At 42.6% G+C, this 15,620-nt stretch overlaps 1 protein-coding gene across 1 annotated transcript in view; it reads right to left on the bottom strand.

The window, feature by feature from the left end:
* Ankrd36 (ankyrin repeat domain 36) overlaps window positions 1-15,620 on the bottom strand; it is a 119,938-nt gene that overhangs the window by 2,822 nt on the left and 101,496 nt on the right. The gene's annotated exons all lie outside the window — the stretch shown is intronic.

Genomic DNA, 15,620 nt, shown 5'->3' with positions numbered 1-15,620 from the left:
CATTTTATTTTAATTTTTTTTTCAAGACAGGGTTTCTCTGTATAGCCCTGGCTGTCCTGGAACTCACTTTGTAGACCAGGCTGGCCTTGAACTCAGAAATCCACCTGCCTCTGCCTCCCGAGTGTTGGGATTAAAGGCATGCACCACCACTGCCTGGCTTGTCTTTTAGGACAGGGTCTCGGGGCCTAGCAAACACAGAAGTGGATGCTCACAGTCAGCTAATGGATGGGTCACAGGGCTCCCAATGGAGGAGCTAGAGAAAGTAGCCAAGGAGCTAAAGGGATCTGCAACCCTATAGGTGGAACAACATTATGAACTAACCAGTACCCCGGAGCTCTTGTCTCTAGCTGCATATGTATCAAAAGATGGCCTAGTCGACCATCACTGGAAAGAGAGGCCCATTGGACTTGCAAACTTTATATGCCCCAGTACAGGGGAACGCCAGGGCCAAAAAGGGGGAGTGGGTGGGTAGGGGAGTGGGGGTGGGTGGGTATGGGGGACTTTTGGTATAGCATTGGAAATGTAAATGAGCTAAATACCTAATAAAAAATGGAAAAGAAAAAAAAGAAAAAAAATATCAGAACAGTGCAAAAAAAAAAAAAAAAAAAAAAAAGACAGGGTCTCACTGCGTAACTAACCCTCACTAGCCTGGAACTCATTGTGTAGAGCAGTCTGACCTTGAACTCACAGAGATCCACTGCCTCTGCTTCCTGAGCTCTGGTTAAGAGTGGGTTAACAGGATGATACAGCCCATGAAGTTCTCAGGGGAGCAATACTTAGCAGCTTATCGCTATGATCACAATTTTCATTGATAAGTTGCTTGGATACTACAGGATGAGTAGGGCTGAACTTGGGATGTGGATTTCTTCTACTGGACTTCCCTGTTGTCCTGTGACTCTTGGGTTGAGCTGCTGTCTCTAGAGCGTTAGCTGCAGGGAGGTGACTGTAAGGAACTGCTGGCTGAGAAAGAGGTTTGTATTGTGAAGAGGATCCGCTTTGGTTCTAGCCCAGGAACTGTGTTACGTTAGTCTTCCGCCAAGCTGACACTCTGTGCTGGAGGGAGGCTTATAGGGCCCAGGAAGACAGGAACATGCACAGGCTCAGGAAACTCAGGTTATGTAGTTGGCAAGGCCTTTCCCAGGGTTTTGAAGGCAATGATTGCTGGGGAGAGGGTACCCACCAGTGGGGCTGCCTTCAAGCTGACAAGAACTCCTGGGGTGCAGCTCTCCTGAGTCCTCAATCATGCTGAGAATGGCTTTTTGGGTGATGCAGCTGCCTTCGATCAACCATGCCCTGCTGATCTCTACAGCAAACTCATCACCCTTGGGTGACTCGGTTTTCTCCCCTTTTCTTTTCTCTTCTTCTTTTTGAGAGAAGATCTTTCTATTATGTAGCTGTGTCTGTCCCGGAACTTACTATATAGACCAGGCTACTCTCTAACTCTCAGAGATCTGCCTGTTTCTGCTTCCTGAGTGCTGGGATTAAAGGTGTGTGCCACTATGCTCGACTTTGGTCTGTCACTGTTACCAAGTCACAGAACCTGACAAGAGACTCGGCCAACTGTAAGATGACCATTAGTTCAGTTTTCGATGAGATGGCTGGCTTCATGTCCCTTTTCTGCACTGATAAAAACACTAATGCAACTGTACACGAGCTAAAATGACACTTCAATGCTGTCATTAGTGAATGGCTCAACAGAGTCTACAACCAAGATCTGAGGACATGCGAGAAAGAGGGGAGCGCAGAGAGAGGACTAGATAGGAGTCTGAATGTTTCAATGAATGAGAGGAAGAACCAGATATCCTTGAAGGCCAGCTCTTACCATGGTATGCAACCGGCGAGGCATAAGCTGGCCAAATCAGCCTTCACTACATAAAGAAATTCCTATCCCACGTGGGGTCCCCTGAGAGCAAGGGGACTGCAGGGGAGACCACCTCACCCCAGCGGAGTGCAGGAAGGCCCTGGATTTTGACAGTCAGAGCCCCAAGTGGGATCAGGTCAGAAGTGTCTCCACAGCAACTGGCTTCTGAGAGCTCTTCCTTGATTGGCCCCATTTCTAACCTTATGTGCATGCCAGTCAGGGCCTGATGTTCTGGGACTGCTTGAGAGCTCAGAAGTGGAGGAAGAGGAGGACTGGCTTCCACAGCTGAGCTCCCACTCCCTGCACAGGGCTCTCTCGCCTGAAGCCTTCCAGATGTGCTGCTGCTGCTGCGGTGGTGGCTGTGGCTGCTGCGGCTCTGGTCAGTGGACTGCAGGCTTGCTCTGCCAGAGACCTGATGCCCTCAAAGAGTCTTCTAGCTGTGACACAGTCGCGTGCACGGCACCCAGACGCCTGCAGAGGGCTTACAGCTGGGGCAGCTGGGGCACCACCAGCCTCTCTCTCTCTTTCTCTCTCACACACACACAGAGCTGGGGCACCACCAGCCTCTCTCTCTCTCTCTCTCTCTCTCTCTCTCTCTCTCTCTCTCTCTCTCTGCCTCTTATGGCCACTGAGGGTCTTGGGGTTCTTACATTCCTGTTCAAATTGTTATTCCCTCAAGGCAAAAAAGTTGCCTTTATTTTTCCTTTGCTGACTTTTCAGCAGGGAGGGTAACAGGAATCCAGTTGGGGACTCTACTATTCTTCTAATGTTCCTTCAAAAAGAGAAAGTCAACACCAGAATGAAGTTAACACTTTTCTACAGCAATTTGGCACAGTAGACAACAGGCAATAAGTGACCCACTACTGGGAAAGACTTCTCACTTAAGAAACGGATTTGACTGTCCCGGGCTTATAGACCCTCCCAAAGCAAACTCTAATGCTTATGATCAGCTGAATCTCAACAAATTCTGCAAAAAAAAAAAAAAAAAAAAAAAAATATATATATATATATATATATATATATATATATATATATGTATAAATATATATAGTTTTTTTGAGACATAGTTTCTCTGTGCAGCCCTGGCTGTCCTGGAACTCACTCTATAGACCAGGCTGGCCTCAAACTCAGAAATCCACCTGCCTCTACCTCCCAAGTGCTGGGATTAAAGGCGTGTGCCATTATGCCCAGTGCAAAAATAATTCTTAAGACTAATTTTTTTTAAACAGGAAATGATTCAGAGGGAACTAGTTATTCACACGTGAAAAAACCGCATATGAGTGACCACCAAACATCACAAATAAAATTCACTCAAAATGCAATATTTTTTTTTTTTTAAAGATTTATTTATTTATTTACTATATGTAAGTACACTGTAGCTGTCTTCAGACACACCAGAAGAGGGTATCAGATCTCATTACGGGTGGTTGTGAGCCACCATGTGGTTGCTGGGATTTGAACTTCGGACCTTCGGAAGAGCAGTCGGGTGCTCTTACCCACTGAGCCATCTCACCAGCCCCCTCAAAATGCAATATTAAAGTATGAAATGAGACATACAAATTCTGAGAAAAAAGCACAGGCACACACCATCATGACCGGATCAGGCAAAGCTTTGTGTTAGGACATTAAGACACAAACAGTTCAGCGGACTCCATGAACATAAAATGTCAGTGCACTTCAGAGACTGTGATGGAGTGCAAGGGTAAGCTGGTTAGAAGAATTCATACCCACGATATAAAGAGGGCCTCTACAAATACCAGTGAAAAGCTAATCCAATTAGCTTCTGAAGGAGCTACACTAATGGCCCAAAGGCTCAGGAGACCCCTGTGCTCCATTAAGGGAACCCAAATGGAAACTCCCATGACCTACCCACTGCTTCATGGAAACTTGGTTTACTTAAACTTTGGAAAAAGCCACATGTGGGGGGCTCACACCTTTAATCCCAGCCCTCCAGAGGCAGAGACAGATGGATTTCTGCAACTCTGAGGAAAGCCAGGGCTACAGAGTGAGACCCTGTCTCAAAACAGACACCCTATTAAAAGATGGAGCAGGTGTTGGCAAGAAAGTGGAGAAGTTAAGCACCCCACTCAGGACTGGAGGACAGGAGACTGTGGCCGCTGGAGAGGACATGCTGATGCTGGGGGCCTCAGACAGCAAGGACGTGGCTATCATGTGACTCAGCAGTGTCCCTGGTCAGAAGCCAGGCACAGGAAATGAAGCAGTTTTGTGCAGAACTCTGGCCTGCACTGTCAGAGCAGTATCTGTAATCGAAATTCAAAGTGGGGACAAGCCAGAGGTCCATTGGTTGGTGAGCGTATAAATAAAACGTACAGCTTATCCACATACCAGGACACTGGTCAGCAGTGGGACGAGATGAAGGACTTACAGGTGTGAGAACTTAGGCTGAACAAGGGAAGGATTGTGTCCAGGAACGGGAGCCAGACACAAAGGCAGCCAGAGTGCAGACTGTGTGAGTCTCTCCACACAAACTGTTCCGACAAACGTCTCGACAGCAGTTAAATGCACTTGGTTCCTTGAGTCTCAGCATGCAAGAGCAATCGCTAAGACATTTAGGACATATTTGGAATGTGAAAATACTAAAAAAAAAATTGAGATGATATTTGAGTATCTGTGAATATGCTCAACGTTACCGAATTTTACCATATACTTCAACTGTCTGGCTTTCATGGTCACCTACATCCTGATAGTGCTGGTAGCAAACAGAACGGACATGGGCGGAGTGATTTTAATATTGTAACAGTGCGGTGCACTGCTTGCTGTTAAGTCATCTGCCAGCATTGAGAGAAGCTGGACGATGGCTCAGTGGCTAAGAGCCCTTGTTGCTCTTTCAGAGGACCTGATTTTGGTACCAAGCATTCACGTGGTGGGGTCACAACCATCTGTAACTCCAGGTCCAGGGGATCCTGTGCCCTTTTCTGGCCTCTGAGGACACTAGGCAGATATATATATATATATATATATATATACACACACACACATACACTCACATATTATGTATGTGTATATATATATACACATATTATGTATATATATGTATATATACATATACATATATACATATACATATATAGTACACAGAAAAACACCCATGCACATCAAATAAAATCAATCAATCTAAAAAAGAAGAGAATCAGCACAATGTATCTTTTTTGTTTGTATTTTGTTTTTTGAGACAGGGTTTCTCTGTATAGCCCTGGCTGTCCTGGAACTCACTTTGTAGACCAGGCTGGCCTCGAACTCAGAAATCTGCCTGCCTCTGCCTCCCAAGTGCTGGGATTAAAGGCATGCGTCACCACGCCCGGCTAGCACAATGCATCTTTAATAGAAAAATATACATTTTCATTGATATCAAGTCAGTGAAGTTGCTTTTTTAAATCCTTGCTATATAGGTGCATATATATATATATATATATATATATATACATACATATATATAACCATAGCAAGAAATATTGAACCTATATATTACTGAAATTACCTCATGCCTTAGCATATTAATTGGAATATGCATATCAAATTGGCTGGTTTTTAAATCTCCAGGACCACCAAGCTCTCCGCCTTCATGTTTATTTAACTTCTTTCTTGTCTCCTCAAAGAGTTTCTTAAATCTGTAAAAATGTATAAAATTGGCCAATGAATGTTTTCAGAGTCAATATTTAATAATTTAAGTAGATAATTTGCAATATCATACAAAAGGATCAAATCTGTAAGCTGTGAGAATCTCATTTGTCTCAACCTAAAAGGAATCAAAAGTATTCTACTGAAATTATAATCTTTACATAACACTGTGTATGTGAGTCTTGCCTACATGTATGCATGTGTACAGCATGCATGCTCATGCTCACGGAGGCCAACGGTGGGTGTCAAATCTCCAGGACTGGAGCTACAGATGTTGTGAGCCACCATGTAGGTGCTGGGAATTGAACCTGGGTCTTCTGGAAGAACAGCTACCATCCTTAACTGCTGAGCCACCTCTCCAGCCTGAAATTAAAATCTTAACTTTTATATTTTTTGAAATTAAAATATAATACAGTTTTCCTCCTTTGCTTTTGCCACACCAATCCTTCCTATGAACACTTTTTTCCCCTCAAATTCATGGCCTCTATTATTTTAATTGTTGCTAAAAATACATGTTGTTGTTGTTGTTGTTGTGAGACAGGGTTTTTTGTGTAGCTGTGGCTGTACTAGAAATTAGCTCTGTAGACCAGGTTGGCCTCAAACCCACAGAAATCCATCTGCCTCTGCCTCCTGAGTGCTGAGATTAAATGAACATGCTGCTACCACCATACATACATACATACATACATACATACATACATACATACATACTGTGCTGGCTGGTTTTGTGTCAACTTGACACAGCTGGAGTTATCACAGAGAAAGGAGCTTCAGTTGGGGAAATGCCTCCATGAGATCCAGCTGTAAGGCATTTTCTCAATTAGTGATCAAGGGGGAAAGGCCCCTTGTGGGTGGGACATCTCTGGGCTGGTAGTCTTGGTTCTATAAGAGAGCAGGCTGAGCAAGCCAGGGGAAGCAAGCCAGTAAGTAACATCCCTCCATGGCCTCTGCATCAGCTCCTGCTTCCTGACCTGCTTGAGTTCCAGTCCTGACTTCCTTTGGTGATGAACAGCAGTAGGGAAGTGTAAGCTGAATAAACCCTTTCCTCCCCAGCTTGCTTCTTGTTCATGATGTTTGTGCAAGAATAGAAACCCTGACTAAGACAATATATCTAAATTCATAAATACAACCTGCTCACTATATATCATCGTACTTATATGTATATGATTTCAAGGCTGACTGCTTGGTGTTGGATACCCACTTGGAGGGCTCTTCCCTTGGGAAGACTATTTTTTCCATTCTCAGAATTTCTTAGTTGCCTGTAGTTCTTTGTCTGGACTGGAGTACCCTATAAGACTCCCCCCTTTCATAAAGGCATGTCCATTGGTGTTTGCCTTGTTTAGGCAGTCATGCTGATAAGACTTCACTTCTAGTAGACATAATCTTTCATGCTTGGCTACCTCTTACAGTCTTTTGCCCTGTTCTCTGAGCCTCAGGTGCAGGACTGTGTTAATAAGATGGATCAGTTGGGACCGGAACCACATGATCACTGTTTTTTGCATTTCTATCAGTCGTGGGTTTTTTTTGTAATTGTCTCTGAAGAGGTGTGAGAGCTACACTTATTTGCAGGTATAAGGAGAAATATTTAGAATGTAGTTAGAAATTAAACTGGTTTAGTAAGGTGGTGTTCCCCAAAGATCCACGACTTCACCAGTCCCGTGTGATTGCCCAGGTTTCCCTGAGAGACATGATTTCCCTTTGTTGAGTGGGTCTTAGGACAACTTTTGGTCATCTCCAAAGTATGCCCAGCAGTACTGCACTCCTATGATATTGGGTCATGCTGGATGTTGCAGTTTATAGGCATCGCAGTTGGGCAGGACTATCACTAGTTCTCCTGCCTTGAATCTTGCATAGCACTCTCTGGTACCATGAGAGCTAGCAGGCAGGCATTCAGGTTAGTTCCAGCTCAGGGACCCCGGACCCTGTGTCTGAAGTGTTTAGTCTTTACAACAATAGGAACTTCTGTCCAGTCTCTGGGAGGCAACCAAGGGCAACATTGATAACTTATCATGTTTTGGGGATCTCTTGGATAACTCTGAGCAACAACTCAGAAAGGGCTTTCACATGTCTGGTGTTGGGGTTTTTGTTAAATAGTCTATGGTTCTTGGGTAAAATTATAATATGAAGTAAATAAAATGAAAAAAATATTTATGATATTTATATCACATAAGGAACATGTGTTAGAACCACATTGAGATGTTTTATAATTATTATTATTATCCATTTTGGAGTGAACACTGACAAGTTATTAAAGATTAGTTCTAACTCAGAGATTGGTTGCCAGGGTGAAGCAGAAAAACATACTTATATATGAATGTCACTGAAAGATCCAAACACGCACTGTGATTCCTGGTTACTCTGGTGCACAAGAGGAAAGGGAAGGGCATGGAAAAGCCTCAGAGGGGACTGGCGTTTAACGCAGCACTCGAGTGAACGCTCAGCTCACCACTAACTGGGTCCATTCAGTACTGCTCTGCTCAGTACCCGTGATTTATCAAGGATTTCTAATTTTTCTTCCATTGATTTCAAGTTTCATTCCATTATGATACAAAAAGAATCAAGAAATCATTTTGGGGAAGAAGTCGTCTCAGCTGTGGTGTTGATGTTTTTTGGCAGTTGCTCCCGCTTTGCCAGTTGAGGGCACAGGGACACTCCATGTAAGGATGGTGTGTGAAAAGTGTGACATATGGAAAGATGGTGCCCGGAACACCACAGAGAGTGGTGGGAGGAAGCTGAACGAAAATAAAGCTTTGACTTAAAAAAAAAAGCAATGTTTGATCCATATGGAAAAAATAAGTTCTCCACTTCCAGGATTTGTAAAAGTTCTGTACACCTGTCAGATTCTCCTTACTGTCAAGGCTGTGCCTACAGAAAAGGCATCTGTGCGCTGTGTGGCAAAAGGTTTTGGATGCTAAAAACTACAAGCAGACTTCCGGGTAGATATGTTGATGAAGATCCTGACTCTCTAGGATTGTATTTTGTGCTTCAACTTTTCAAGGCATAGCATGGATGGCCATCTTACAAAATAACCTGTTTGAAGATGAATGATTCAGCCTGAAGCAGGGAAGTTGATCAGTATTGATTTTTTTTTTTTTTTAAAGATTTATTTATTCATTATATGTAAGTACACTGTAGCTGTCTTCAGACACACCAGAGAGTCAGATCTCGTTACGGATGGTTTTGAGCCACCATGTGGTTGCTGGGATTTGAACTCTGGACCTTTGGAAGAGCAGTCGGGTGCTCTTACCCACCGAGCCATCTCACCAGCCCCGATCAGTATTGATTTGTCTGCTCTCACAAAGTTCTGAACAGCAATGATACGCCCAGTTTTCTGCCTTAAGTGGTTATTTTCCTTGTGAGCATTTTACTGAACTAGATAAGAGACAAAATTAATGAAAAAGGTGTTCCTGACTTCTGTACGCACTGTCTACTCAACAGCATCCATATGATTCTTACCCGATCCATGCATTTATTTATAGTTGTTCCAAATGTGAAATTACTGATCCTTTGCTCTGAACTTGACATCCTGACCTCAGATTTCTCATTTATTCACAAATGTCACAGTTCTTAGAATGAGCAGCACCTTAGTTAAGTGCATTTTCATGAACTATAAATTATTGCAGAGTGGTTCCTTAGTGACCAGTCCTGCCGAAAGTCTAAGACAAGTTGCATTTTTAATTTAAATTTGCTGTTGACACTAAAGTCCAACATGTGACTCAGTCATGGGGCCCAACTGTCCAGGCATACACTGAAGTTCAGAGATGTCTATTCTGTCAGTATTATCTTAAATTCAAATGAGGATAAGTTTCTTCTGATTCAGAATGCTTTTTGAAACAAGAAACAAATCTTTCCTTAACGTCCCTCCACCCCCGCTGCCACTCCTTCAGAAATAAAGCAAGCACCCTGGCCAAAAAAAAAATCATTTTGATTTATTAAGATTTGATATTTTTGGCCTAAGATGTTATTTTCTTTGGGACTGTGATGTGAGCTTCTAGAAAGTGTACCCTGTTAATGTCAGGTGGGGCACTCGGTAGGACTCTGAGGTCTGTTATCACCTATCCTTCTGTCTTAGTCAGGGTTTCTATTCCTGCACAAACATCATGAACAAGAAGCAAGCTGGGGAGGAAAGGGTTTATTCAGCTTACACTTCCCTACTGCTGTTCATCACCAAAGGAAGTCAGGACTGGAACTCAAGCAGGTCAGAAAGCAGGAGCTGATGCAGAGGCCATGGAGGGATGTTACTTACTGGTTTGCTTCCCCTGGCTTGCTCAGCCTGCTCTCTTATAGAACCAAGACTACCAGACCAGGGATGGTCCCACCCACAAGGGGCCTTTCCCCCTTGATCACTAATTGAGAAAATGCCTTACAGTTGGATCTCATGGAGGCACTTCCCCAACTGAAGCTCCTTTCTCTGTGATAACTCCAGCTGTGTCAAGTTGACACAAAACCAGCCAGCACACCTTCAGTTTAGATCTATGGTTTCTTAAGATATTGAAAACCATGAGACTGGACACATGTGCATATCTCATTCCAAGTGTAGCACACTCTTGGATGAATATTCCATTTGTTACCCGCAGGGGCCTTCGTCATCTCTTCAGACTTTATCTTAGCTGGCACTCAGTCAGATGCACATCTAGGTAACCCTGGTTTTCAGACTCCATTTGCTCACTGTGGTTTTTCCCATACTTTGACTGTTTGACTGTGTAGTGTTTCCCACAGATGGAAGACTATGCTACCCGTACTAAGGTCAAATTAGAAGGGTCACTTCAGCTTCGAGGCTCTTCAAACTGGCCTTCACTGCAGATTGTCACATACCTCTCTTGGTAAGATTTCCCCCCCTCACGCTGTCTTTTACAGTTGTTGCTTCCCCAGGAAAAAACCTTGACAAAGAATCCACAATCGGCTTGTTGAATAGCAGCCAAAGAGCCTGGCTCCGACTCACATTGCAGGCTGAAGAGATGACTGAGCCTAGCTGCTCTCCCGCTCTGGCATAGGGCCTGAGTCAGGTTCCCAGTACCCTCTTGACCAACCACTGCCAGCTCCAGTTCCAGGCCATCCAACACCATCTTCCAGTGGGCACCAGGCATGTGTGTGGTGCACAGATACATATGCAGGCACGACACTCGAACACATAAACTAAAGAAATGACAAGGAACTTACACAATACCAAGTAGTCGTCCCTAAAATACAGGCGTAGGCGCAATATTAAGCAAACTCAGTAGATTGTACTGATAAATTCATATACACATTATATATCAATAACAAAGAAAAAGAAGCTATGAATTTGAGAGACCTTGGGGGACATGGGAGGAGCTAGAGGGAGGGGAATAAAGTAAATATTTCACATATGAAATTCTCAAGAATATAAAATAACAAAAATGTCAATGAAGCGAACTAATGGTTGAAAGGGTTTGAACGTTAAAATCTTACCTCGTTAGCTCTGTCAGTAATTCCTCATCTTTATTCATCTGTTTTTTCAAAGTACATTCTAAAGACTGTGTTTGATGGATGAGTTTCTTTGTCTCATCTCCAAGCTTTAAAATATTATAAAAATAGTTAAAAGTGTCCAGACTCATAGTCTTTCCTTATAAAATCACTTCTTATAAGTGTATGAGTAATACGCACCTGCCCAAGTTTGTAACATTCCACTGAGGATCAAATTAGAAAATAGCTCCTTAACGCTAGCTCCTATTTACTTAGATATTTATCATTAATTTCTGAAGAAATTTATTATTTTTATCTCCACTCCACATGTGTATATGTGTGTATATACACACCACATGCGCGCAGGTGCCTGCTGAGGTCAAAAGAGGGCCAGGTCTACCAGAGCTGTAGTTACAGATGGTTGTGGGGTGCTGGGAACTGAACTTGGGTCCTCCGGAAGAGCAGCCAGTGCTCTTCCCTGCTGAGCCATGTCTCTGGTTCCCCTCATCATTCATTTTTATAGAATTTACATTCCTATAATTTGTTAAAATGAGTCTTTTTGATCCTCACCTGACTTTAGGATGAGAAAAATATTCATTCTCACTAAGAATTTCCCCAGGAGTTTGACATTTTCTTCTCTATTTACTGTTTTTCTATAACAATGTCTCCGTGCTAACATCACAAAGCATAACATCTGCCTGACTCTTCTGGATTCCCTGCCATCCGAATTAGGCCCTTCCAGTGGGCTCCGATATTCCTTAATATGCAGTTCCTCTAAAAATCTATTTCATCACCCAGCACCTTTTAGTAACTTAAAAAGTACGATTTAAAAAAGAATTTATTTTATTTTATGTGCACGTGTGTATGTATGTGTGTGCATATGCCTAAATGTATGCATGTGTACCTGGTACCCATGGAGGCCAGAGAGGGCATCGGTTCCCCTGGAACTGGAGTTACAGATGCTTGTGAGCCATGTGGGAGTAGACCCAGGTTGGCTGCCCGAACAACACATCCTGAACCGTCTCTTTAACCTCTTAAAATCTGAGTTTTTAATCTTACAAATTCAATAAATATAGGGTAACAAGGACATTTTGGAGTCTTTATCATGCTTTGGGGCTTGTGAGCAAATTCTAATGATGTTCATACTTTCCCAGAGGCAGCTTGAGCCCTGCCTCTAGTTATAGGGGCAGCCATGTCATGGCTCCAGGTGAGTGTTCACGCCTTAGTCTTGTGATGGCGATGTCCGGAAAGGCAGTGTGAGAATCAGGAGACTTTGGATCTCTCTGGTGAAGAGTAACCAAGGTTTCACTATCCATCATTATAATGGAAACCTGAGCTGTCCATGTTCTCTGAGAGTGGAGGATGCACTGTTGTCTCTTAGCAGGACAGGAGCATCTCTTTGTGGATTTGGAAGTGGCTCTGCTTCAAAGCCTCTTTGGACCCCCACCCTCTACCTGATGATGCTCTGCTTTCTCTTCCTGCCTGTCTGAGCTGAGCTCCTGTGCCTGTGATCCACCTCCTGCAGCAGCTGCACAGTTTCTCTCTCTGGTTGGACTTTTCAGAGAAGCCAGCCTATCACTGGGAAGCTCTCCAGCACAGCCTTGCTGTGACAAAGGAGAGGGCTGTGTTCTTGGAAACCTGGTGGACACCCTGAGTGACAAAACAGTTTCTTCATCCTCAGTTCTGTAAGGCCCCATTGAATGAAACATCTCCTGGATGCATCCAATGGCATCATCACCTTTCTTTATGAAAATTACATGGAGAAAACGTCCTTGCTGGAAATGTTTATATAATGACAAGATATCTGCTTTTCAAAAGCATTTTTAAAGATTCATGTATTTGATGTGTATGAGTGTTTTTGTCTGCATGTACGCTTGGCATCTGTGGAGGTCAGAAGAGGATATCAGAGATCCCTTGAAGCCGGAGTTATGGATGGTTGTGAACCACTATGTGGATGCTGGGAACTAAACCTGGGTCCTCTGTAATAGCAGCAAATACTCTCTGAGTCCTCTTTCTAGCCCCAAGTATATCTGTTATTGATTAGAAATGGAAGTAACAAAGCCATTCATTCTCAAAACTTCACTGAAGGCTTCTGGGAACAGATTTAGAACTCTAGACCAAATAGCTAGAATGTTCTTAGAATACTAAGACTTTCCCTGTGACATAGACAACTGCATGCCGCCTACACAGCAACCCTACTTACAATATCCAATCACTCCACATGTCTATTAATCAACTAATGTGAAAACAAAATGTTATCTTACAAAGCATTATATATCAAAGATATGAATAATTATAAGATTATAAATCATTCGTTTTATAGGAATCTTGTTCAGTAAAATCTTTTTTCCAGATACAGGGTTTCTCTGCATAGCTCCGGCTGTCCTGGAACTCACTCTGTAGACCAGGCTGGCTTTGAACTCAGAGATCCGCCTGCCTCTGCCTCCTGAGTGCTGGGATTAAAGGTACTCACCACCATTCCCAGTGAATTCTTAATTAACACTTGTTTTTCTTTTCATTTATGTGTATGTGTATATATGCCATGTCTGTACAGGTGTACAAGTTAGAAGAGGGCATCAGGTCCTCTGGAGCTATCTGCTGTGGAGCTGGGAACCGAGTTCTGGCCCTCTGTAAGAACAGTGGATGCTCTCAACTTCTGAGCCAGCTCTGTAGCTTCTTGTTTAGTTAAATTTTGCTACCAAAGTCCCTAATGTTATCATTTCAAAGAACTTCTATAGAATCAAGGGGATATCCACTATTCTTGTTTGTTTGTTTGTTTGTTTGTTTGTTTTTCAAGACAGGGTTTCTCTCTGTATCCCTGGCTGTCCTGGAACTCACTTTGTAGACCAGGCTGGCCTCAAACTCAGAAATCCACCTGCCTCTGCCTCTCGAGTGCTGGGATTAAAGGCATGCGCCACCACACCCGGCTTGGGGATATTCACTACTGGTTTAAAAGGTAGTAGCATTATGAGCAGCAGCAGCAGCAACAACAACAAAAACCACCACACACACACACACACACACACACACACACACTCACACACACTCACACCATGTATGCAACACTGCCTCTATGATGTAACTCTGGCTGGTCTGGAATTCAGAGATACATCTGATTTGATCTCCTGAATACTAGCATTAAAGGTATGTGCCACCATGCCCAGACATGGCAAAGGCAAATATTTTTATCAATGGCACTTTTCAATTATCCTAAAATATTCCTATATAATCCCACAAATGGGGAGAAAGGATTTTCAGTATGGTAGAGAAAACAAGACTCACCAAACCTTCTTGCAGCAGATGATTCTGAATTTGTTCAATTTTTGCTGATTGCTCTTTCAGTGTAATTTTTAATTTGGAAAGTCGAAATTCAAGCCTAAAATGTATTTGATAATGATTCACATACACACTTTTAAAAAACATTATCACATTTTTAAACTAACATCTGAAAGAATAATTTTATTTTTAATAATTGAGAAGCTGGTGGTTTGGAAATCTTCCATGTTCCATGACAATGAACATAACAGTGCAGGAGTCATACCTTTATTTTTTTGGCAGGGTTTAGGGTCAAACCTTTTACCTTGCTCACACAGATCATGCCCTGTCCCAACTGTCCCAACTGAATTATATCTAAGATGTAAACAATGCATTTCAACTACTGTAATGCTGAGAGAGTTTCCTGGCCTCCTGGAGGAGTATTCATTATCATAACTGATAGAATTTCTATGTTACACTATTCCTTTTGCAAACTCCATGGTACTTTGTGGTTGCTCTATTTTATACCTTTGCAAGATGGCTCGAATCTTCTTAGAGCTCTGTACTGTCTGTGTGAGTTGATCTTGTGATTCCTGCAACTAAAATGAGCAATGAAAAACAAAGTTGTTAATACCATTCAGTCTGCCCTCTACCCATTCTCCTGGAGGGATTCGTGAGACCATGGCTGTCCCCTTCACCTGGATACTTTTACACTGTAACTGTAGAGTTACCTGAGCTGTGGCAACAGACTTCTAGCTCTACCATACTTAAGGTAATGAACGCTATCTGCTATCTACGGGAAAATTAACTGACATTTATCATGCACAGAAGCACAACTTGTTGGATACACAAATTAGGATGTGTAAAATGTGTAAATTTGTGGGTCTGAATTTCCAGGATTACCTCAAGACCCATCATTTGAAAAACTGGTTTATATATACATATATGAATGATCATATCCCTATGCCAGTGATGATAAAAACTGACAGAATGTTTTAGGTAAAAATTAGATATTTTAATAAATGATTTGAGAAACCAGGGAGTGGTACTATCAGGAGGTGTGGCCTTGTTGGAGTAGGTGTGTCACTGTGGGGTGGGCTTTGAGAATCTCCTCCTAGCTGTCTGGAAGACAGTCTGCTACTGGCTGCCTTGGGTTCAAGATGTAGAACTCTTAGCTCCAACACCATGTCTGCCCGGACATTGATGATAATGACTGAACCTCTGAAACTGTAAGCCAGCTCCAATTAAATGTTGTCCTTTGTAAGAGTTGCCTTGGTCTGAGTGTCTTTTCACAACAATGAAAGCTAAATTAAGACAGGGCAACTATTTAAATTTAATCTTCCTTCTTTGTGGCCTGTTTCTAGGTATTCAACCTGTCTGTATTCAACCTGTCTCTTTTTTTTTTTTTTTTTTTTTTTTTGGTTTTTCGAGACAAGGTTTC

The sequence above is a fragment of the Mus musculus genome, chromosome 11 (genome assembly GCF_000001635.26).
Source record: "Mus musculus strain C57BL/6J chromosome 11, GRCm38.p6 C57BL/6J".
NCBI classification, from domain to species: Eukaryota; Metazoa; Chordata; class Mammalia; order Rodentia; family Muridae; genus Mus; species Mus musculus.
This window is presented reverse-complemented; position numbering and strand designations above follow the sequence as displayed.